Here is a 24,525-nt window from a genome sequence, read left to right as displayed (position 1 = left end):
AATTTTATATGAAGCTTCGAGAAATCCACACAGAATTTCAATGAAAACTTTCTGACTGAAACAGCAACATTTGTATGGTATGTTAAATCTCAGGATTATTCCTCGACGAAAAAAGGTAAGCAATCGAAAGTTGTGATAATTTAAAGCAAATTTGTCGATTAGTAGTTAAAATTTTTTTTTTCTTGAAGAAGTCACGTCCAACTAAAAAATAATAAAATAAAATGTAAACAACTGTAATTGAAGAAAATCTCATGAATAATGCGACATAATTTGTTTCGTTTGTAAATATTTGTTTCTTAAATCTTATGTCAATGTTGTCCACGTGGACATTTGACGAACCCCCACCCCCCTCTCCGTGGACAAGGGTGGACTTTTCTCGAACCCCCTCCCCCCTCCAAGTTGTCCACGTGGTATATGGACGGTCACTTATATGTTGGCTTACGAAACAATTACTTTTGCTCCAACGTTTCGATCCCGGTTTGGATGTTCATCAGGGGATCTGAAAAAGTATTTAAAAATGGGGAGGGTACATTGAACATAAAACAGAAGAAAAAAAATACAAATACTTTCACTTACCAAAAAAATATTCGTTAGGGGCGTTCCAGAGGATCTAAGGCATGACTCAGGGGATCTCAGTAGCGATTCATGGAGTCTCAGAGGGGGGCAGGTGTCTCAGGGGAGTTTCAGGGGGTCCCAGGGGGTTCTATGAAGGATTGTAGGGGTCTCAGGGCCGCTGTAGAGGGCTCCAAGGGGTTTCAGAAAGTCTCAGGGAGCACCAGGAAGTCTCGGAAGCGTCTTAAAGAGCCTTAGAGACGTTTCAGAGGTCCCACGGTGGTACTCGGGAGTTTCATGGGGGTTTCAGGGAGTTTCAGTACACACCAGGAGGACTCGGGGGCATTTGAGGGGATGTCGATCACGTTTCAGGCGTTTCTGCGGGTTTCAAGGAGGTTTTCAGGGGCCTCAGAGCGTTCTAAGGAGGTTTCAGGGGGTCTCAGGGGTGCTTCAGAGGTTTTCAGTGGATTTCACGTACGGCCCTGGAATTCCCTGAAATCCTCTAAAACACTCCTTAAACCTGTCGATAATAGTTCAACTTATTGGACGCAGTGGCTTAATTTCCCCGACAAGGAAAAAAAACTCTCGAAACGCATCTGAAAGGACTTTGTTTTTTTTTTTATATCTGTATTAACGAGATTTCTAGCCCTAGGCTAGTTCATCTCGGGGCCCACGCTTTACCACACCAGGTCCGCTCCGCTAAAGGGCTTTGTTTCCTTTAAAATCAACTTCAAACCTCCCCTGACACCCCCTAAAATTAACATTGAAGCGAACTGAAAACCCAGTCAACCAGTGATCGTATAAGATGTTGAATAAGATGTTAAAGTAAAGGCGATATGCGTACCTTTTACATGCGCCTAAATGGAGGCATGCACGCATATGGCCTCCAATTTATCATCTTAGGCAACATCTTATACGATTACTGGTTGACTGGGAACTCCTAGAAGCCGATTGTGGAAACGACAGACAAATTGGCAGAGTAATCCCTTTGTGGTTGATTTTTCGGTCAGGTTAAATTATATACGGAATAATACTATTTCATTCGACGTTTCGACCCTTGTCGGGTTTGTCGGGTTTGATCCCTATGCCAAGCATCCGGCGATACAAACGTAGCGGTATCCCTATAACCTCCCTCAAGAAGACCGGAGGTCGAAACGTCGGATGAAACAGTATAATTTAACCTGACCGTAGAAAGATAACTCTCCTTGAAACCATCAAAAGCCTTCGTAAATCCCCCTGAAGTCCCACTAAATATCCCTGAAACACCTTGGAACCGCCTTTTAGGTACCTTTGAAACCCAGCAGGAAACCTCCTTGGCTTTATCTCAAACCCCCAAGAGATAATCCTCGTCTCTGGGATTTAAGACATTCTTGAAGGTGTTAACTTAATTTTTACACAAAACTTCCGCATTGTATGCCCTGTTTTTTGTTATGCCCATTTTCAGTTTATGCACCCTTAGCAAACGACATAAAAGATGCTCTAGTGGAAAAAATACAAATAATATAAAAAATAGTTAAAATATAGAGTATATTAACCAACAGTGAACCCCTCAGTAGCTGAAAATTGCTTTGATCGTGAAAGCAGTATGATATAATAACTGAATTGTCTTTATCAATGATTGCACAACAGTTTCTATGTTTTTCTCATAAACTGCTCACAAAAACAGTACAAAAACACCTTATTTGTCTCATAAAATAATCCTCCTCTTCCTCTTCTTGGCGTAACGTCCTCACTGGGACAAAGCCTGCTTCTCAGCTTAGTGTTCTATGAGCACTTCCACAGTTTTTAACTGAGAGCTTCCTCTGCCAATGACCATTTTGCATGTGTATATCGTGTGGCAGGCACGAAGATACTCTATGCCCAAGGAAGTCAAGGAAATTTCCTTTACGAAAAGATCCTGGACCGACCGGGAATCGAACCCGTCACCCTCAGCATGGTCATGCTGAATACCCGTGCGTTTACCGCCTCGGCTATATGGGCCCCTAAAATAAAATAATCATCTCATACAAATACAAATTTGGCTTAAATTACTATATCCCTTAAATGCGCAATGTTGTTTTAAAACAACATACCTAAAAACGCTCCAAAATAATTGACCTTCACTTGCATTATTAATAATTAATTTATTTTTTAAATCAGTTTTTTATTGTCGTGCGCCTTTAAGGGATATAGATTGAATTCTCTTACCATGTTGAATCGGACCCCTTAGATTTAACCAATAGTGGTCCCCAATACTTATTTATATGATTGAATTTGTTTTAAAAAAATGAATTATTGCATCACATGGAACTACTGTATAGGAACATGAGATATCGTCACCCGGTAAAAGTTCACTGGTAGAAATAGATTTGAACAGCAAATTTGGGAAATATGTAAGGGGTCTATTGGTAAGAGTCCACTATTGGCTAAAATAACCTAAAGCACAAAATTTTTGTAACGTCTTCCCGCATCACGGTTCAACACTTCTGTTCTTCCTCATAAGATTTGGTCACTCTATCAATAAGCGCCAGATTGCCCTCCCTCACTCGTCATCACCGCATCAACAACAACGGACTCAACCACCATGCAGGGCCGGCACGGAGTGAGATTTACAACACCCATCAGGTCTACAACACCACCGACGCCGACGACGACGTCCAGGCCAACCTGTGTGCTGGGTTTTTACTAGACCTGGTCGAGACCGAGGGAAAGTGCTTCCATCATCATTGGCATCCGTGTGAAGAGTCTGGCCGGCCCAACCAACATACATAGACCCGGGGCATGGGTGGGACAGGAAGCAGCCACAATAACTAACTGCAAGGACCGTGCCCTTTCCGTTCCTGCTGTGTTCGACCGTTTTTCCTGCTTTTCCCCCGCACCGCCATACATAGCATCGACGGAGCAGAGAGCCTTTTCCATCATGCAAAATTGTAATTTTCCCTTTTATGCCACGACCCACTGGCAATCTCGGTCCTCCGCTACAACCAGGAGGCGGAGAACAACCGAAATGAAAGGACAGGCGGAAGGGCGGAAGCTATTTCAGGTTGATGGCCTTTCGTGTGCGCGGAATGGGACGAACAGGACCGAACATCAGCAGCACCGGCGGAGGAGGGACAAGTTTGAAAACTAAGGATCAGGCTTATTAATGGGATTTCGGATGTTTAGGTGAATTGGCAGTGGCAGTTGTGATAAAGCTTGACTGGCAGCCATGTGTCCCGTGGCATTGCGGCATTAAGGGCAGGAAGGATACGAATGGTAATGAAATGGATGCTAGGTTAATTCCTACTTGGTAGTAGGACAAATTTGTTGAATATTTTAATTATATGTACTCTAGCTGAATTGTGTGGCTTGTATTTACAACGAGATTGATTCTAAACAGCGTAACTTTTAAGCTTTATTACATTCCCAGGAACATAAAACATAATCGGTCTGTTGATGATGGGCAAGGTTTTAACGAAAATTTAATTATAGTGTTAAAGTTCTTTTCTGACCCTATTGATGTATGGAACATACTTCAGCTACGTTAAAAATTAGGTTATGGACTTTAATTGTCGAAACTGCTACAGTACGCTCGACTAGATGGGAAAAACAAAACTATTACATGTTGTGTTATTTTGTTACAATGATTTTTGTAACAACGATTGTTATAAAACGTGTACCGTTAGTAGTTAAAATAACAAAAAATTACAAAACTTGTTCCAATAAAAACATACTTACATATAACAAGTTGTGATTTGATCATAACAAGATTATATCAAATTGTGTTAGATTAAATTTGTGAAATGATAACAAAATCATAACAAGTTCTGTTATATATTTCAGAACAAATTAGTTACAAATTTTGTTATAAACGTCTTGACTCGAGTGACCAAAATAACAAAAATTGTCTGTCTTTTTCACAACAATACAAAAAATCTAATAAATTCTAGAATAATTTGGGGCAGAAAATATAACAAAGATAAGAGTCGTACATTTATCCAACGAAGATTTTCAACAATGTTTAATTGGCAATGACTCAAAAAATAGAATACGATCGTTTCCATTAGTATCGTCATGCTTCGCGGTAGTTGAATGAGACCACGAAGATACGAAATTTGATCAAGCAAGCCAGTCTATAACTGTCACAGGGAATTTCAGGGGTGCTTTAGGGTATTCAGGGTATTCAGGTTAATGGTGGCTTCAGGAGCTTTACATGGGTTTTAGGAATGTACCAGAGTGTTCCAGTTTCAGGGGGTTTTCAGTGCATTCTAGGAGTTTGCATAGGGTTTCAGGGACCTTCCAGGGGTGTTTCAGAAAGATTTCTGGGCCGTTCAATAGGATTTAGGGACCGTTTCAGGCTGTTCCAGCGGATTTCAGGAGCGTTCCAGAGGATTTCATGGACTTGCAGGGGTGTTCCAAGGAGTTTCAGGGGTACTCCAGTGGGATCAATTTCAATCACCCGAAATCTTGAAGCGCCTTAAAACCCCTCTGAAAATCCGTAAAATTTTCTTGAAAGCCCTCTAAATTCTCCTTGAATCCCGCAGAAACCCCTCCCCGTAATCCTCCTGAATACCCATAAAAGTCATTAAAACTTCTCTGAAACTGATATATTTTTAACAGATTGTTTAAAATTTCGACTTCCGGAGTAAACCGTAAGGCCGTTCACGAGAATCGGTCAACATTGCGATAAGCCAGAACCCGTGGCGCAATTTGCTTCATAAGCAGATGGTCATGGGTTCGATCCCAGCCCCGGCACTTTCGTCAGTTGCTCTTACCCTGATACTTGGACATCGGCGAACGGCAACCCATAATGGACCCCCAATCGGACTGGAAACAGGAACAACACATCAACATCCTCGTGCTCATCATTCTACCATGATAGGGTAGATAGTGAAAGCAGCGCAACGGCAACCAATTGGATATAGTAGAATTAGAATAGAATACATTTAGGCGCTGTACAAAGTGTACACTGAGAAAAATTTCTACTCAATGACTGAGTTGGCCTTACTCCGAAATCGAAAAATCCTTTGTTTTCTTACTCAGTTTCGGCTAAAAGTGGGACAACCCATTGGCAATGGGTTCGATTTCTGAGTAAGACCAACTCAGCCACTGAGTAGAATTTTTTCCCTGTGTAGGTGCAGCTTCCAATTGGAATCGTTCACGCAGTGGCCTAGTGGATAAAAGAGCTGTAAATTAGCTTAAGTGATTGAAGAATAAAATCGTCGAATATGTGCTCATGAACTTTTCGTCGACGTTAGTCAAAATGTTCCTGAATCCTGAAAACACTGCATATAGAAAAGCAACAATTTTAACAAAGCCATCATCGATTTTCGAAACTTATTGATGATACATATTCCGATTTTATGTTCGAAATATCAGACCTCTCAGTTGACTGCTTGACCACCTCAACCCTAGTCGTGTATAGGGGTCATTATGACCCCATTCCATCCACAACGGCAGCGGGGTGAGCGCCAGCTTAGAAGAAGGTTAACTTTATCCACAATCACAGATCACTTTGTGATCTTCGCCAATGTTTATTTCAGCACACTTTAGGCTATATTTTATTATCATTGGTAACAAGATTCATGTAAAATTTGACCTTCCTACGAGAAAAATGCAGAAAATGTAAAGTTTCCATGGAATTGCATTCAAATTTCAATCGCAATAAGAAAAGTGAGGGCTCAACCAGCCGCACTCAAATTGTGAGCAGTAATTTTAGAAGCATAAGGAGATTGAAGATTGAAAAACTGTATAAGGTGTTGATGCGATTAAATTATATTTTTTCCATAAAACGTTGATCCATCCTACTATACATTTACACCGCAGGTATCTGAAATGGTGTGATTTGAAGAGATCGCTTTGGTCACGATTTTGTTTTCTTGCATATATGAAGACTTTGACCATTTCTTCACTTATAATCTTAGCCAACGTTTACATGCTATTAAAAAAGCCACAATTTGATTTATCGCTTTGACATTTATTTTGTTCACCTTTATAATTCCGCTATTTGATGTGCATGGGTTGCATGGGTTTTGCTTAAATTTTGCGTTTGATCACTTCCGGCGGGACACCTAGAACCGATTCCGGTTGTCTCAAGTATGGTCTGAGACTATGTTTTTGTCAACTGTTCATCGGGTTACCTGAAAAGCCAAAATTTAATGTGATCTGAGGCTATTTTCTTGCTAACCGTTCGGCAAAGTTTTGGAAAAGCCGCGAATATATGTATCGCATGCGTGATTTTGGTTCACTTCTATTAAATCACTTCCGATGGAACACCCGCAACCGATTCCAAAATATTATTATAAGTTCTAGATGTGGCCTGAGACTATTTTCTTGTCGAGATGAGATGAACCAGCCTAGGGCTGAAAATCTCTATAATAAAGTAATAATAATAATAATTTCTTGTCGACCGTTCATCAGATTATCAAAAACGCCGCTATAGTTTAGTTTCCTTCTATATTTTACCACTTCTTACCACTCGTCTTGTCACCAGTTCTGGAACATTACCGGCTGTCGCAAATATGGTCTGAGATTATTTGTTGATTAACAGTTTATCTTGTTACTGAATAAGTCATTGATATGTCGCATGTATTGGTTCTCTTTTACATTTGACCATTTCTGGTGGGACACCCGTAATCGGTTCCGTAACACACTGATATGACTTGCGTCTATTATCTTGCAACTGTTCATCATGTTACCTAAAAAGCCGTGATTTGTGCTATCGCATGCATGGGTTTGGTGTCACTTCCGGCTCGGAACCGGTTGCGGAACACTATCGATAGTCTCTTAAATAGTCTGAGCTTAAGTTTATTAGGTTATCAAAAAAGACATGGGTTTGGTTCAATTTTATATCTAGCCGCTTTTTTGGAGGAAAACCCGGTACTAGTTTCGGCACTACTGACAGTCCATAATGTGGTCTTAGCCTACTTCTTCAATAACCGGTCATCAAGTTGTCGAAAAAGCCGTGATTTGATGTGCCGCATGCAAAAGATTTGACAACTTTTATATACGGCCACTTCCGGCGGAACACCCGGAACCGGTTCCAAAACACTACCGGTTCAAATATGGTCTGAGACTGTTTTCTTGCTAACTGCTCATCAGGTTAACGAAAATGCCGCAGTTTGATGTGTCGCATGCATGGATTTGGTTCACTTGTATATTTGGCCACTTCCGGCGGGACACCCGGAACCGGTTCCTGAACACTACCCGTTCAGATATGGTCTGAGACTGTTTTCTTGCCAACTGTTCATCAGGTTATCCAAAATGCCGCAGTTTGATGTGTCGCATGTATTATACGAATCAAAATAAAATCTACTTTCGCGACTACTTTTACCCGCAGTCAGAGATACGCGCGAGACAGTCGCCTAAGAAAACATACCTGTTTTCAAATTTTCCATCACAGCGCTCTTTGATAATTCTTAAAAAAAAGGTCGCCACATGGCCGGGTGATACGATGACTACTGCGACTGCACGTGGCATTTGTACGGCGATTGAATTTTGTCCATCATTGAAGGCCTTGGAAAGTAGTCGCCATAATTGTGTTTTTCTTGCAACGCACAATAAGTGTTTGTTACATTTTCATGTATGGCCCCTTCCAAGGCACAATGTTTTATTTTGCCGATTTCGTGCGCTTTTTTAATAACGTTTCAACCGATGATTTTTGCGATATAGTTTCTTCGGAGAAGTTTCTACATTAGACAAGGCGCATCTTTTAACATCCTCTCCTCTTCTTGGCGTAACGTCCTCACTGGGACAAAGCCTGCTTCTCAGCTTAGTGTTCAATGAGCACTTCCACAGTTTTTAACTGAGAGCTTCCTCTGCCAATGACCATTTTGCATGTGTATATCGTGTGACAGGCACGAAGATACTCTATGCCCAAGGAAGTCAAGGAAATTTCCTTTACGAAAAGATCCTGGACCGACCGGGAATCGAACCCGTCACCCTCAGCATGGTCATGCTGAATACCCGTGCGTTTACCGCCTCGGCTATATGGGCCCTATCTTTTAACATAAAGAGTTGAATGATCAATCCACCTGTGAGATGAAAAAAATATTTTTTCAAAAAATGCAGATAGACGTTTGATGTCTTCGGCAAAGTTGTGCAAAATGCAATTTTGAACAACTTTGTCAAAGATTACATAATGCTGAATCTCATACTTTACGAGATATATTTTGTTGTGTGTGCATGACCCCTAGAAATCATATATTTCATCATAACTTTTTAACGGTTTTTTTAGATTTTTTGCGTCTTCTACAAAGTTGTTTGGAATGTAAAAATACATGTTTTTGCTGAACATTGAAAAACGATAGCTTTTAAAATTACAAAGTTATTTACAAATAACTGATATTTATAGAGTAGCTTTGAACTCGTCTAACTGCTTTCGGCGCAAAATGGCGCAGAGAACCGTTTCCAATAATAAAACAACTATATTTCTACTATATCAAAATGGCTTAAACTCTTGTATACAAGTGTATTCTTTATGTGTCATGATAAATATACAAACAATTATCAAATATTGAAATTATTGAATAACTTCTTCATTTAACGAGATAGAATGTCGCAATGTACGGCAAAATTGTGTATTTGTATATGCTCAGCAACTTTGCAGAACTTGCAAATAATGTAAAAGTTATGGATTAAAAGTTATAATAAAAATCAATTTCTGAGTGATTTTTAAATATGTTTTTTTTTTATAATTCGTTAAAAAAATCATAGCTTTTTGCCAAGATTTTCTACAATTTTTTAATGTTCTACACACCAAATTTTTAGTGCTGGAAATCAGCAAAAAAAACGCTGATTTTTTTTTTGTGCTGTTAGTTCAGCAATCCAACCAGCAATAAAAGACATTGTTGAACGTCCAGCAATAGCGGTCGCCAGGAAACTGACAGTTCTTTTGCTGGTCATTCAGCAAGGTACAAAGTGATTTGATGATCAACCAGCAATTGGCTGGTAAACAATTTTTGCTTTTTTCTTGGATAGAAAATATTGAAATTATAGCAAAATTAATTATAAAAAGTGGCTATTATTTACAGGAAGTTTTTTTTTATTGGCAAACTATAATTTTTATTTCTTCTGACGAATCAGCATATATCTCCGTCGCCCATCGTTCACCACCATAAAACAATCGTCATTTTATTTCAGGCAGGACTGAAGGTATCTTGCTGCATTTATCTTCTCATCATGCCTGTTAACCAGAGATTTTGTTAGGATGTTTATTATTTTTTAAATTCAATGAGTACTTACAGAATATACACTGATAATCATCGTTTAGTACGTGCTTCTGACTAAACGTTTGAAATTAGATGAAGTGAAAAGAGATTTTTCATCTTGGTGTTTGACAGATCGAACGATTACTGGCTTTCAGTAACAATTTAATTGCCGATACGCCTTCAGTAATCGGTTTTGCTGATTTTCGGCGATTCTCAAAATTGACAGCTGGTTTCAACCGTTCTGTCAAACAGAATACTGATAGCCAGCAAAAAAAAAGTGCTGATCAGCAATAAGCAAGCCAAAATGCTGAATTACAGTAAAAGTGGCATTGATTGCTGCACAGCAGCAAATGAGTGTCTTGCTGAACCTGCTTCAGCAATTCAAATTGCTGGAACATTGAGAGAAAATTTGGTGTGTAGAAAGTTGTTGAGCATACAAAAATACACAATTTTGCTGAACATCGTAACATTATATCTCTTTAAATTAGGAAGTTATTAAATAATTTCAATATTTGATAATTGTTTGTATATTTATCATGACACATAAAGAATACACTTGTATACAAAAGTTTAAGCCATTTTCATATAGTTGAAATATAGTTGTTTCATTATTGGAAACTGCTCTCTGCGCCATTTTGCGGCGAAAAAAGTTAGACGAATTTAAAATTACCCTATAAAAATCAGTAATTTGTAAATAACTTTGTTATTTCAAAAGCTAGAGTTTTTTGATCTTCAGCAAAAACATGGATTTTTACATTCCAAACAACTTTGTAGAAGACGTAAAAAATCTAAAAAAATCCATTAAAAAGTTATGATGAAATATATGATTTCTAGGGGTTATGCACACACAACGCAATACATCTCGTAAAGTATAAGATTCAGCATTATGGCGTCTTTGACAAAGTTGTTCAAAATTGCATTTTGCATAAGACATCAAACGTCTATCTGCATTTTTTGAAAAAATTGTTATTTTTCATCTCACTTATAGGTGGATTGATCATTCAACTCTTTATGTCAAAAGATGCGCCTTGTCTAATGTAAAAACTTCTCCGAAGAAACTATATCGCAAAAACCATCGGTTGACACGTTATTAAAAAAGCGCACGAAATAGGCAAAAAAAAACACTACGCGACGCCAGCGACATTCGTCCTCTATAGTTTATTAACTCTATTGTTTCAACGCCAACTAATCCATGAATATCAAAACTAGAGAGGATAGCCTATGATTGAAAGAAGGAAATACTTCTGATGATCATATTGGCAGTAAGAATATCAGCTTCCTCTGAATTATTTTGATCATGATTTTGCCACATGGCGTTCAGCCCAACAACATTCGGCCAAACGGCATTCAGCCAAATGGCCGGACACCTGGGAAAAGATTGTAATTTGATATTTAGATAAAGGACCGTTCATAAACCACGTAGAGTTTTGGGAGAAAGGGGTGTGTCTTACTCAACACAAACTCATTCGTACTTTCCAAGACTCTATTGCTATCCTTCAAGTTTAGAAACAGCACTAAGCTCATGAAGTAGGTGCAGATCTTCCAGTAACCCCAGTTAGGATTCATCCACCCCAAAGCTACAGGATGCGTTGGTTAGTGGCGAACCCCAACGGTAGCTATGTAGGTAGAGTTGAGTAATTTATTTGTTTATATTTTTTTCGTGCGTATGTACCGTCCCACTATCCTTCACTTTATTCTAGTAGACTTGTTCCACGCAACGATGGGGGTGCGTGTGTGATACGTTTACCCACCCACCTCGACCCGTCATCGACCGCAGGACAGACCACCCACCGACGGAGTTCATGCTTAGCGGCGCCTAGAAACATAAATGATACCAAACCAAACTGAACTGAACTGAGGACAAACGACCCACACGGGGCATTAAAGGGGATGAATTGGAATGTTCATAAAAGTGTCGTTAGGCGATGCCGCCGTAAATTGAAACCCGTTGATGGATAGTCAGTCAATCTGCTGCTGCTGCTGCTGCCGCTATGTAGAAGCTGCTAGTTGATTCAGGTAATGGACGGTAATGGTCATAAAACCGGTAATTACTGGTGGTTATTGCGAGCAAATCCGATATTTATAACAGATCATTTACGGTGTCTATCTGGGGCAGAATGTTGATATTTTATGACTCTATAGATTATCATCATCAAACATTCAATATACCTGTTATTACTTTTTACCTCTGTATTTTGCATTTGTTAGTAAAGTATGCACCTTTGTTCAACGTTACTATTGTTTGACAGAGAAGTAAGCGAGGGGAACACAAACATTAAATACACAAAAAAACAGCAAAGTTTGAGTGCAAATTTAGAATAACCATGATTTAAATATCTACATATCACTAATTTGATGTTATCAGGCTGATTCCATAAAATTCATCGAAAATAGGTTTTAGTTAATAGTGGACCCCTTGGTAACTGAAATTTGCTCCGAACGTTAAAACAGTTTATTTCAATTGAATTGTCTTTTCCAAGAATTGCGAAACAAGTTTTACATATTTTATACAAAACTGTACTGAAATACCTGTTACAATTAAGGTCCTTCACCCTACGAGACAGGCTCTACTGGCTGATAAAGGAAGATTGAGCGCGCAGCCTCAATACAGCGGCACAGAAAAATCCAGCATACTGCTGTTCATTATAAACATATCGACAGTCATAATAAATGGGTCCAATAAGATTACATCTCGTTATTATTAGCATTATGGAAACATGTTCTCCCATTTAGATTCATTCAGATATATGTATGTTAAGGATAATTATAGCGATTCCGTAAGAACGTTTAAGGGTATAGATCTTTAATGGGTTGCTAAACGGTGAGTCGATAAGGGGCCGTCCTTAATACTTATGACACACATTTGATACAAGAATTGCGCTTGAAATGAGTGCCATACTGAAAATTCTCTCAGTTCAAATCAGTCTAGTTGGAATTTTCTTGACACTGCGTACCGTTGTACATGAATGACGCTCGTATCACATGTCTGTCCGGGGTATAAATGACGTAGCATTTTTTTTGCCAATTTTCAACATCCCCTCCCCCTTCGTAGCCTATTTTCCCTCTCCTAATACATGGCTCGTAGCAATTTTAGGGACTCCCCCCTCCCCACTAAAATGCTACTTCATGTATCGACGACCCGTAAGGAGAGCGTCTAACATAGCCCTGGTCCTCACAAATTGCTACCCCATGCTTCCACGGATCAAGCGATGACAAAGACCGTCAGCTAAGAGTTGTACGCTTAGCTTTTTTTTTGTTTTTATTTTTGTGTATTTTAACTAGTTGCTAATTCTACACTATGTACGCTTAGCTGTAGGTGCAGCCTGGACACTGTTGTCCTTCTCACTTCAGCTAGATTGACGAGGTACGACCCTACCATCTGCTCTTCAAAGAGGTGCGGCTCAAACAGCATCTGTTCTGGCATCCAGCGGCTGAGCAAGAAATGTTCCATCACGCTCAGCTTGATCCAAGGTGGTATGGTTAGTCCGAAGCACTCTTCCCCCGTAAAGATATCCACAAAACCACCTGGAGATCACCCGACCAACAAATAGAAAACCAAATCGACCACGTTCTAATAGACGGTAAATTCTTCTCAGATATAACCAATGTTCGCACAAACCGCAGTGCGAATATTGAATACATCGCTGTATGCATGCCCTCAAAACTTCCGACGATTACTACCACGCGTCGAAGTCGAACGCCGCGGTTCAACATCGAGCAGTTGCGTAACGTTGAAGTGGCTCAAGACTACGCGCAGCAAGAAGCAGTCACCCTACTAACGGAAGAGCAGCTTGGCGCAGCTACTCTTGAAGATGGCTAAAGGGACATCCGATTAGCCATAGGTAATACCTCGGCTGCAGAACTAGGCTTCGCGACTCTGAATCACAGAAACGACTAGCACGGCGGCATGAACAGTTGAAAAAACGAGAAGAATGCAGCATGAGCGAGAATGTTGCAACACCGTACGAGGGCGAATGAGTAAGGGTATGCGGTATACCGAAAATTTTCGCCAAATACACCTCGAAACGAAATTCCGCGGAATTCCACGAAATTCAACCAGGCGAAATTTATGATTTTGAATTTCGTTTCGTTTCGTCAAATTCTAAAAATTTCGCCTTCAAAAAATATATTTTGACGAAATTAAACGGAATTCCGCGGAATGTCTAATAAATTTCGAAAACAAGTTCATTGTGTAAATGCCTTTTTTAAAAGAGTTTAATTTTTAGTGGAACTCTTGAAAGGGATTTGCCATTACATCTGTATGACCAGTAGGCGAATTCCGGCGCACTTTTTCTTCGAAGAGAAGAAAATTTTCTTGCTGGTAGGCAATGGAAGAAAATTTATTCTCTTCGAAGAAAAAGTGCGCCGGAATTCGGCCACAGGGCTGGATGTACGGGTGGTATGGGGGTGGCCGGGGTTATTCGGGCTCCGGGCCCCCACATTTTAGGCCCCCCTACAAAGACCTTTTTTGATTATTACACATCAACTTTATGTTTCATATTGCTCAAATACTGTTTGAAAACAATGAAATTTTTGTTTGCTCATCACCAAGGGACCTTCGCATCCGCTCGGGCCTCGGGCAATCCTTGATCCGGGCCGGTGTATGACGAAACGCTATTCACGGTTAAGCTCTTATTCCTTCCGTTAATAAGAAATCCCGTAGAATTTTCTGTCCAAATTATACATGTACGATTCATAAAGCTATAACCCTAGGCTAGTCCCGAATCAAATGACCTGAAGGTAGAACACACTTTTTAATTTTTTTTTTGGGATTGGTTTTTTGATCCCAGATCCTCGGTGAGAAGGGCATGCACATCAACCGCTTAACATGTAGAATCTTGAGTCCAGTTTTATCTGGTAGAATTGTTGACGTAATATCTAGAGATGATTGTATTTATATTTTTAGAATCTGCAGATTGCGGATCGAGTTTGCGGATGCTTCAATGATTACCGCATATATTTCGTAAGCATTCTCTGTGAGTTTTACAGGGTATTTTCTGATGAATTCAATCATCTATCATTTCTTTGAAGGTTGTAGATTTCAAGCTTTTTTTAGCTTGAGATGTTTCCACATCATATGCTTCATGTTTCTGATAAACAATCGATATTAGAACATCTTACAGTAGAGGTGTGCGCCGATTTGAAATCTGTCGGCGGCGGCGTTTGGCGCTTTTTAATTCGGCGGCGGCGTAATCGACGTGACGCCGAGAGCACTTTCGGCGGCGTTGGCGTGAATCGGCGTGGCCATAATTTTGACTTCTTTATCAATTTCGCAAATCAATACTAGTTTTTTTTATTTTTTATTAACTTACCTCAATCGTTGAAGATTCAACAAAATTTTTATAATTAATGTTTAAATTTATTTAGATTTTCCTCTGTATTTTTAAACTTATCTTAACCCAATCCTTCCCACGACTTTGAACGGCTATTCCTATGCCAAGAAAGCGTTTCCGAAAAAAGTGTTTGAACAAAAGTTATAGCAAATTGGCCAAATTTTTCAAAATCAACGAAAAATAGTTGTAAATCAATAGTACTTGATTGTTTATCGGCAGTTACACTTTTGAAACAAGTAGTTAGGATTTGGCTTTACCTAATGATATTACAATCATATTCTAAAAAGGATTGCATCATATTTATCTAATTCCGCTTGTCTGGAGTTCGTCAAGAATCGATGGTGCTCTAGAGCAATTGTGGGAAGTAGAGAAGTAATAATCATCAGCTTTTTGCACGAGAAATGAATCCAAAAGTTTATTTTTTTTTTATTATTTTTTTTTGTATTTAAGATATTGTTAGAGTTTAGATACCCAAGATATCTTTCCAAGTATTTATCTCCAAACTCCATTAGAACTTTAACTTCAAATTCCCACTATATTCTACTTAGATTCCACTAGCAAGTTGCTCCAAATCTTGAATACTCATTGAAAAAGAAACATCTGTACAAATGACTTGATTTTTCTACGCAGTGAGATGTGCAAACAAGTAAATTGCTACAATATTGGCTGACTTACAGCTCAATGTGGTCAGAATCGGTCCAGGGCCCAAATGGTCCTCCACCTTTGTTAGGCAAAGTTGAGTACTTATCTGAAATGTTTAGACATATTATACGAATTAAAATAAAATCTACTTTCGCGACTACTCTTACCCGCAGTCAGAGATACGCGCGAGACAGTCGCCTAAGAAAACAGACCTGTTTTTAAATTTTCCATCATAGCGCTCTTTAATAACTCTTGAAAAAAGGTCGCCACATGGCTGGATGACTGCTGCAACTGTACGTGGCATTTGCACTGCGATTGAATTTTGTTCATCATTGAAGGCCTTGGAAAGCAGTCACCATAATTGTGTTTTGCTTGCAACGCACAATATCAAATTATATTTGAACACCCCTAGTCATTCATTCTGCTAAAAATGCATGCGAATAGGAATTCAATTATAAGCTTTGTGAGGAGGTGTTCCCGAGCAGAAGGGCATACCTTACAAATACCATGCGAAGAGTAAAATGTGCTCTAATACCTAAAATTGTTATTGCTCCGTTATTCTACAAAATGTTATGAGAAAATCATAATAACATTTGGAGGTATTTGAGCAGAGTTTGGTATTGATGTAGTATTTGTTGGTTTAGCAGTGAAAATAACCGAACAACAGGATTTGCTATTGCATCATGAAGTCATCGATCAAATGAAACATTTAATAACAAGAAATGTTATTAGTTTGCTATTCAATAACTTTACGATAACAAATACAGCACTTGAAATTTTAGGTATGCATTCATTATTGAAATAACAAGTAGGGGTATGCGGTATACCGAATTTTTCGCCAAATACACCTCGAAACGAAATTACGCGGAATTCCACGGAATTCACCTAGGCGAAATTTGTGATTTTGAATTTCGTTTCGTTTCGCCAAATTCTAAAAATTTCGTCTCCAAAAAACAGATTTTGACGAAATCAAACGGAATTCCGCGGAATGTCTAATAAATTTCGAAAACAAATATATAGTGTAAATACACATTATCTTCAGTTTAGATTCCCAACAGGAATTTTTAGCAAAGAAATGGAGAATATTAGGATGGGATGATATAGGGTGTGCGATACACTAGCAAAAGCTCTAAGAAAACATAGAAGCTCTCCCAAAACATCTTCTTCTTCTTCTTCTTGGCGTAACGTCCTCACTGGGACAAAGCCTGCTTCTCAGCTTAGTGTTCTATGAGCACTTCCACAGTTATTAACTGAGAGCTTCCTCTACCAATGACCATTTTGCATGTGTATATCGTGTGGCAGGCATGAAGATACTCTATGCCCAAGGAAGTCAAGGAAATTTCCTTTACGAAAAGATCCTGGACCGACCGGGAATCGAACCCGTCACCCTCAGCATGGTCATGCTGAATACCCGTGCGTTTACCGCCTCGGCTATATGGGCCCTTCTCCCAAAACATGTCTCTAGAAAAAATAATAAAAATCCCAGGAGAAATCGTATTAAAGACAAATTCTCTGGAAGGTTTGCTGCCTATGATCGCATATCAGTCCCATCTTTGCTGGGTTTCCTATTCATATGGGACAATTATACGATCATAGGCAGTTTGATACATGGAAAAGAAATCCTTCTCCAGGAAATTTCCAGTGGAACTCTTGAAAAAGTTATACCATAAAATCTGTATGACGAAGCGTTATACACGGTTGATCTCTTATTTCTTTTTCTGATAAAAAAAAAACCGTAAAATTTCGTGTTAGTCCTTTTGTTTTTCTTAGAGCTCTACTTACATGGGAAAGTTTGCACACTGAAAAAAGTACTTTGGCGATATTTTGATGAATTCAAGAACATACTGTAAAATAATATTAGGGGAATCCTCAATCATGTTTTTCTTAACTGTGAAATTTCTAATATGTTCAGATGGAATTCTTGAAGTATTTGTGGGAAGTTATGATCGTAGGGATTCATACCGATATTTTTTGGCGAATTTCTTCAAATACCTTCGAGTGAATTGAAAATGTCAAAAGGATAGATGAGCACGAAAAACTCTTACATCGCTGTGTGCGCAGCCAACTTTTTTACTAAATTTCGGTAAGGTTTGTTAGCTGGATTTCATCAGATTATTCACCAACGTACTCTGGTGATATTAGGTGAAATTGTTTCTTCATAAGTTTTTATTTATTTTTTATTCAACTGTTGTAAGAGTATGTTTAGCCCTAGGTTAGTTGATTTCGAGACTCACTGTCTCGAATTGAAAGTCCCGAAGGCAGCTCTCGCATTTTGCAAGTCTTTTGGTAGTATTCGACCCCAGGTCGTCGGCGAAAAGGGCAACACACAACACTTTAACTATCACAACAGGTTCACTATAGCCCAGATCTATCTGGTAGAATTTTTGGCCTAATAACCTAGAGATGATTGTGTTATCTTCTTCCAATTTCTTCAATTTTTTAAGTATTCTTTTCAATTTCTATATTAGTTTTACTGTTTTTTTTCTGATAAATCAATCAGAAAATCTATCATCTATCAAATTTAGGTATAAATTTTAGGCTTTCTCCAAAAGGTACGCTTTTTAACAGCGCTTGATTGGTAATTATCTGGCTGATGTATCCATATCACTGCTTCAGGTTTCTGATAAACAATCGGCATTAGAGCATCTTATAGCATAGTTGCGATGATATAACGCATTATTGGTGCCCTTTTATTATGCAATTCGCGCCACCGCAAACACGCAGTATCAATTCGCACAAAATTCATGTAACTGCAAAATTCCACGGAACTTTTCCGAAAATTTCGTTTCGTTTCGAAAAATACCGATTGATTTCAAATTTCGTATCGATCTCACGAAGCATTTTTTAACTTCGTTTCGTTTCGTACCGCATCGTATCAGAAATTTTATATTTCGTTTCGTTTCGTTTCGCCTTGAAAAAAAATCCATACCGCATACCCTTAATTTTTATTGCTCCCGCTCCCACTTGCTTCAGAAGCGTGTTAGCCAATGAAGGCATATTGCTACCGCTATGGGTTGAAAAGCGCCGGTCAAAGAAGAGCAAATTTTGATTCGTCTGAGATAAAACGCTTCAATTTTCAAGAGTCACTTTACTATTTGCGGAAGCGGACTTGGTCGTACAAAGATAAATCCATAGACAAACAGCCGTAACACTTGCGAATTTTCCATCGACCACGCTTTTTACGATAATTTTTTCATCATCTTCATAGTTGTGGTTTTTCTTTGCGTTTGATGTTTTACACTAGCGCCTTGACGATATTCAACCCACTGACAGGCATTGTTGTCAACATCTCTTTTGTTAAAACGGCCCCAAAATGTGCTGATCAAACGAAATTGGGCCCCTAATGTCACTACTGTCACTCCATGCTATAGATATACACCGTGTCCAATAAGTTCTCATACAAAATACAAATTTAGAACATATAATTTTATTTCTCATCTGTTATTAATATTTTCAAAATGAATGCATGTATTGAAGGGCCACATTATACTGATTCAATAAAGCATACGGTTTAGAATAACGATATTTTTTGTTTGTTTTTAGAAGCCTTCATTCAACGGTAGCTAAATAGAGTCCATAAGGTTAAATTTTGAATTTTTATTCCCAGTATTGTACCAAATGGATATACTAAGGTTAAATTTAAGCAATTTCAGTGATGATATGGTAAAAAATTTCCAAGTAAACTCAACTTGGGCTGATTTCCTTGAAAATGACCGTTATATTAAAGATAAACATCATAAAACGTAAATTTTGAACAAAATTTACCACAACAGGAACACAAGCATGTTTTAGAAGTGAGAATAATGTGAATCAACAAGATAATATGCAGCCATGCTTCTTTAACACAACAAATTTCATTAAAACAGGTAGATGGACATTTTTGTTTAATTTACGTTTTATTTTATACAACATAAAACGGCTTCGTACTTCACCAATACAGAATGTTATATTTCTTCTCTTCTGGTCATAGTTGCTACTAGCAATGGCGAGGACAGCAACCTAATTTGTTTCAACCTAAAACCTTTACCCGTTAAAATGAGACAAAATACAAATGAAATGACGTGCATGCCAGCTGAAATGGACTTACGACACTTAAGCGATCAACAGAGAAGGATAAAGGACAATTAATTCCAAAACATATGCTGTATTTGATCAATGTTAGTTGGCCTTTCGATAAATACACTTACTTTGAAAATCCTAATTACAGATGAGAAATGTATTCAATTTGATTTTGTATGAGAACTTATTGGACCCGGTGTTGGCGTGTCAATGGCGTGACGATATTGCACAACGCAGTGTTTCGTGAAGCATTTCCACCAAGTGATGGTATTGTGAACTGAGTGACAGATTTTCACGAAAATTGTTCTAGGTATTACGTCTGTTGTCTGAAATAAATCCATGCAATTGAGAAACGATCATTTTGAACTGAAGTCAATTAAATGTGATTGTCGTGCCTGCTCCAACAGAAAAAACCCTAATTAATCCACCTAGCGGTGATGGTGCCTTTCTCGTGCTTTAAAATATCCTTTCAACAAAACTCGAGCGACATGTTGATGACATTGACATAAATACAAAATGAAAACTGCTTGCTAAATCTATTCAATATGGATACATTTTATATTAGCATAACATCCAATATTCAGAAAATATAAGACAACGATCCAAAACTCAAACCAAACAAGTGTCATGAAGCCGCAAAATTTTGAAATGTCATTTTAGATTTTCCGGTCATCATTCTATGACTCCGGATATCTACCCCAACTAAACTAACCGCCATCTTGAACATTGAGACATCATCTTGGATGTTCTGGTATTCATTTTTGGACTCTGCACCTAAAATTACATAAAATAGTCGCCGTATTGAATTTTGGCATGTCGTTTATGATTTTCTGGTTACCAGTTTTGGACGAAGACCGGTATTCTTCCCCATTCAAACTATAGTCAAATTGCAGACCTTGTGAAACAGCGCACAGCTTGGGTTTTCTGATTACAAATTTTGAATTCTGGACATTTTTTCATACAAAATATGCCCATGATGCAAGAATTAAAAATCCTATAAAATAGGCACTAACTTGAATACTGGGCCATTGTATTGAACTTTGGACCGCTATCTTGGATACTCTGGTGGACTCCGAACATATTTCCCATACCAAATACACTTATTTTACATAGTTTTAGAGCTCAAAATTCCATAAAACAGCCACCATCTTCTGTTGACGCGATCAAATTCTTATTTTTCCATTTAACGTTGACCCATCATGCTATAAATTTACACCTTAGGAATCTGAAATGGTACGATTTGATGAGATCGCTTTAGTTTTGTCTATATTTTGTTCTCATATATGAGAACTTAGACCTATTCGTCACTGTTGTTCATACCTAATGTTTATCAGGCCATTAAACAAAGCCACGATTTAATTTTTCACATGAACGTTGGTTCTGCTACACAACAGCTAGTCTCTAATGTAATCTAAGGCTGTTTTCTGGCTAACCGTTCATTAGATTATCAAAAAATCTGTGATCTGATGTGTCGTATGTATGGGTTTGGTTCATTTTTATATTTGGTAATTTCCGATGGGATAGCCGGATCTGATTCCATGAGTCATGAACCATGACACTACCGGTTGTCCCAATTATGGTCTGAGAATATTTTATTGCTATTTATTCACATTTACCTAATCACCGCGATTTGATATATCGCATGAATGGGTTTGCCTCACTTTTACTTCTAACACCTTTCGAAGCCACAGCTGAACCCGCAACACTACCGGGAATATAATGTGGTCTGACCCTATTTTCCATCAGGTTGTCGATAAGTCGTGATCAGTCTTGTTAGAGATCACAGTCATTTGGACCTTTTCGTCGACATTCGGCCTCCTTTGTCTCCGACATTCGCAACACAAGCAATTAAACTACTGTTCGAAACAAAAATGTCAAACGAATGCACTTCACCACGATAGCGGCTTCGGGAGACGGTTCGGCTTTTGTTATTCCTGTCTTCTTCCATATTAAGAGCTATGTTGCCCATCTGCACAGTTAGAAAAAATCACCGACTTCGGTAATGTTTTACCGAAATCTCAACCGTTAAGTTTGTTTTACAGGAAAAATTCGGTAAAGGGTGCAACTTCTACCAAAGTTCGTTAGAGTTTGACAGATAAACGATAACATTTTACCGAAATTTGTTATTTTTTTACAGAATTTCGTTAAAAATCCATTACCGAACGCTCAGCGGTTGACATTTCGGAAAAATTACCGAACGCGATTAGCTGTGTGTGTGTCGTATTCAATGCAACATGCAATAATAAACTAATATTAACATTCATAATCGGAATTGGCTGAAAATCTATGCGTAAAGCTAGAATTAGACACATGCCATCGTGTCAAATGACATTGATTTGACCCTTTCTTATGTTTATTGATCTTCGTTCTACTGCTCGTGTTGTGTGTAGGTAAGAGGTAACGATAGCGCACGAATGTAACAAAGCCGACTGACACCCGACTGCGGCAATGAAATGAAGCTAGTAAAAAGTGTCGAATGTTTACAAGACTGGTCGTGATTTGATGTACCGCATCCATGGGTTTGGTTAAATTTTACATTTTACTACCCGGATCTGATTCCGGGTAACTACCGGCTGAACCAAATATGGTCTAACATTATTGTCTTGTTATCTGCTCATCGGTTAAGCAAAAACGCTGCAAATTGAAGGTGTCACATGCAGAGTTTGACAATTTCGACGGGACTCTCGGAACCAATTCCGGAACACTACCAGTTGTCTTTAGTGTGACGTAAGGCTATTTTATAGCTAACTGTTCATCAGGCTATCGCAAAAGACACGATTTGATGTGTCACATGCCTGGATTTGGTTTACTTTTACATTCGGCCTCTTCCGGCCACTCAAAACCGATTCCGAAACACTTGCTGGCCGTTCATTAGGTAATCTAAAAAGCCGCTATTTGATGTGACGCATGTACGGGTTTGTTTCCTTCAGATTTAATCACTTCGACGGGAACTCCGGAAGGGGTTCCGGAACACTACTGGTTCAGATATGGTCTGAGATGGTTTTCCTGCTCTTTGTCCATCAGGTCATCGAAAATGCCGTGGTTTGATGTGTCGCATGTATGGGTTTGGTTCAATTGTATATTTGGCCACTTCCAGCGGGACGCCTAGAACCGGTTCCGGAACACTACCGGTTCAGATATGGTCTGAGATGATTTTCCTGCTCATTATCCATCGGTCATCGAAACTGCCGTGGTTTGATGTGCCCCATGCATGGGTTTGGTTCAATTGTATATTTGATGTGTCGCATGTATGGGTTTGGTTCAATTGTATATTTGGCCACTTCCAGCGGGACGCCTAGAACCGGTTCCGGAACACTACCGGTTCAGATATGGTCTGAGATGATTTTCCTGCTCATTATCCATCAGGTCATCGAAAATGCCGTGGTTTGATGTGTCGCATGCTTGGGTTTGGTTCAATTGTATATTTGGCCACTTCCAGCGGGACGACTAAAACCGGTTCCGGAACACTACCGGTTCAGATATGGTCTGAGATGATTTTCCTGCTCATTGTCCATCAGGTCATCTAAAATGCCGTGGTTTGATGTGTCGCTTGCATGGGTTTGGTACAATTGTATATTTGGCCACTTCCAGCGGGACGCCCAGAACCGGTTCGGGAACACTACCGGTTAGATATCTTCTTAGACTATTTTTCTGCTTACCGCTCATCAGGTTATCGAAAATGCTGTGGTTTGATGTGTCTCATGCATGGGTTTGGTTCCCTTTGATATTTGCCACTTCCGGCGGGACACCCGGAACCGGTTCCGGAACACTACCGGTTCAGATATGGTCTTAGACTATTTTTCTGCTTACCGCTCATCAGGTTATCGAAAATGCCGTGGTTTGATGGGTCGCATGCATGGGTTTGTTGCATTTTCATATCTGGCCCCTTCCTGAGGTACCGATCCGGAACACCTAAATGGCCATAACTCCGGAACGGTTGGACCGATCCCAACCATTTTCAATAGGAAACAATGGGACCAGATTCCGCGTCGAATGAACCATCGGTCGTTAAAATCGGTTGATGTTTACTATCTAAAAATGAGGTGACCTTTTTTGTATACATACACACACACACACACATACATACACACACACACACATACATACACACAGACATCATCTCAACTCGTCGAGCTGAGTCGATTGGTATATAACACTTGACCCCTCCGGGGGCTCTATCAAATTTTCGTTTTCGGAGTGAACATATAGCCTTTCGGTACACCTTGGTGTACGAGAAAGGCAAAAACATGGAGTTTCCAGCTTAATGCAACCGTTTATTCAAATCAGCACTAAGCACAGCTCCAAATTTTTGGCTTCACTTCAGTTGTACAGGGGATACTCAAAATAACTGTGACAGGTAAAATTTTCACTTTTCAAAAAATGTTCAACTCGCTGTAACTTTTTGAAAATGATCAAAATTTCATTGCATTCGGTTTATTGAACCCGGAGATATAACAGCTCAAAGTTGGCTATCGGATAATTATACCTTATTCTAGAACCTTTATAACTTTGTGTAGAATGTCCCAAACTTTTCCAAATTTTGACCACTGATCAGCGATGCCAGATGATTTCCTGTATCACTCGCTCAAAAATCTGTATCCCATACAAAATTTGGGTGGAAAATCTGTATCCTATACAAATGTAAAATCTGTATTTCATATAAACGCCATCTGTATAGATGTTCAAAAATCTGTATAACACAGATAAATCTGTATATATGGCATCTCTGCCACTGATACACAACTAGCTTATGAACTTATAGTAAAAATTTG

At 38.9% G+C, this 24,525-nt stretch overlaps 1 protein-coding gene across 2 annotated transcripts in view; it reads right to left on the bottom strand.

Annotated features, from left to right (window-relative positions):
• The window catches only part of LOC109424163 (E3 ubiquitin-protein ligase TRIM9), a 540,509-nt gene that overhangs the window by 393,308 nt on the left and 122,676 nt on the right, over positions 1–24,525 (bottom strand). The window lies entirely within an intron of this gene.

Source organism: Aedes albopictus, chromosome 2 (genome assembly GCF_035046485.1).
Source record: "Aedes albopictus strain Foshan chromosome 2, AalbF5, whole genome shotgun sequence".
Taxonomy (NCBI): Eukaryota; Metazoa; Arthropoda; class Insecta; order Diptera; family Culicidae; genus Aedes; species Aedes albopictus.
This window is presented reverse-complemented; position numbering and strand designations above follow the sequence as displayed.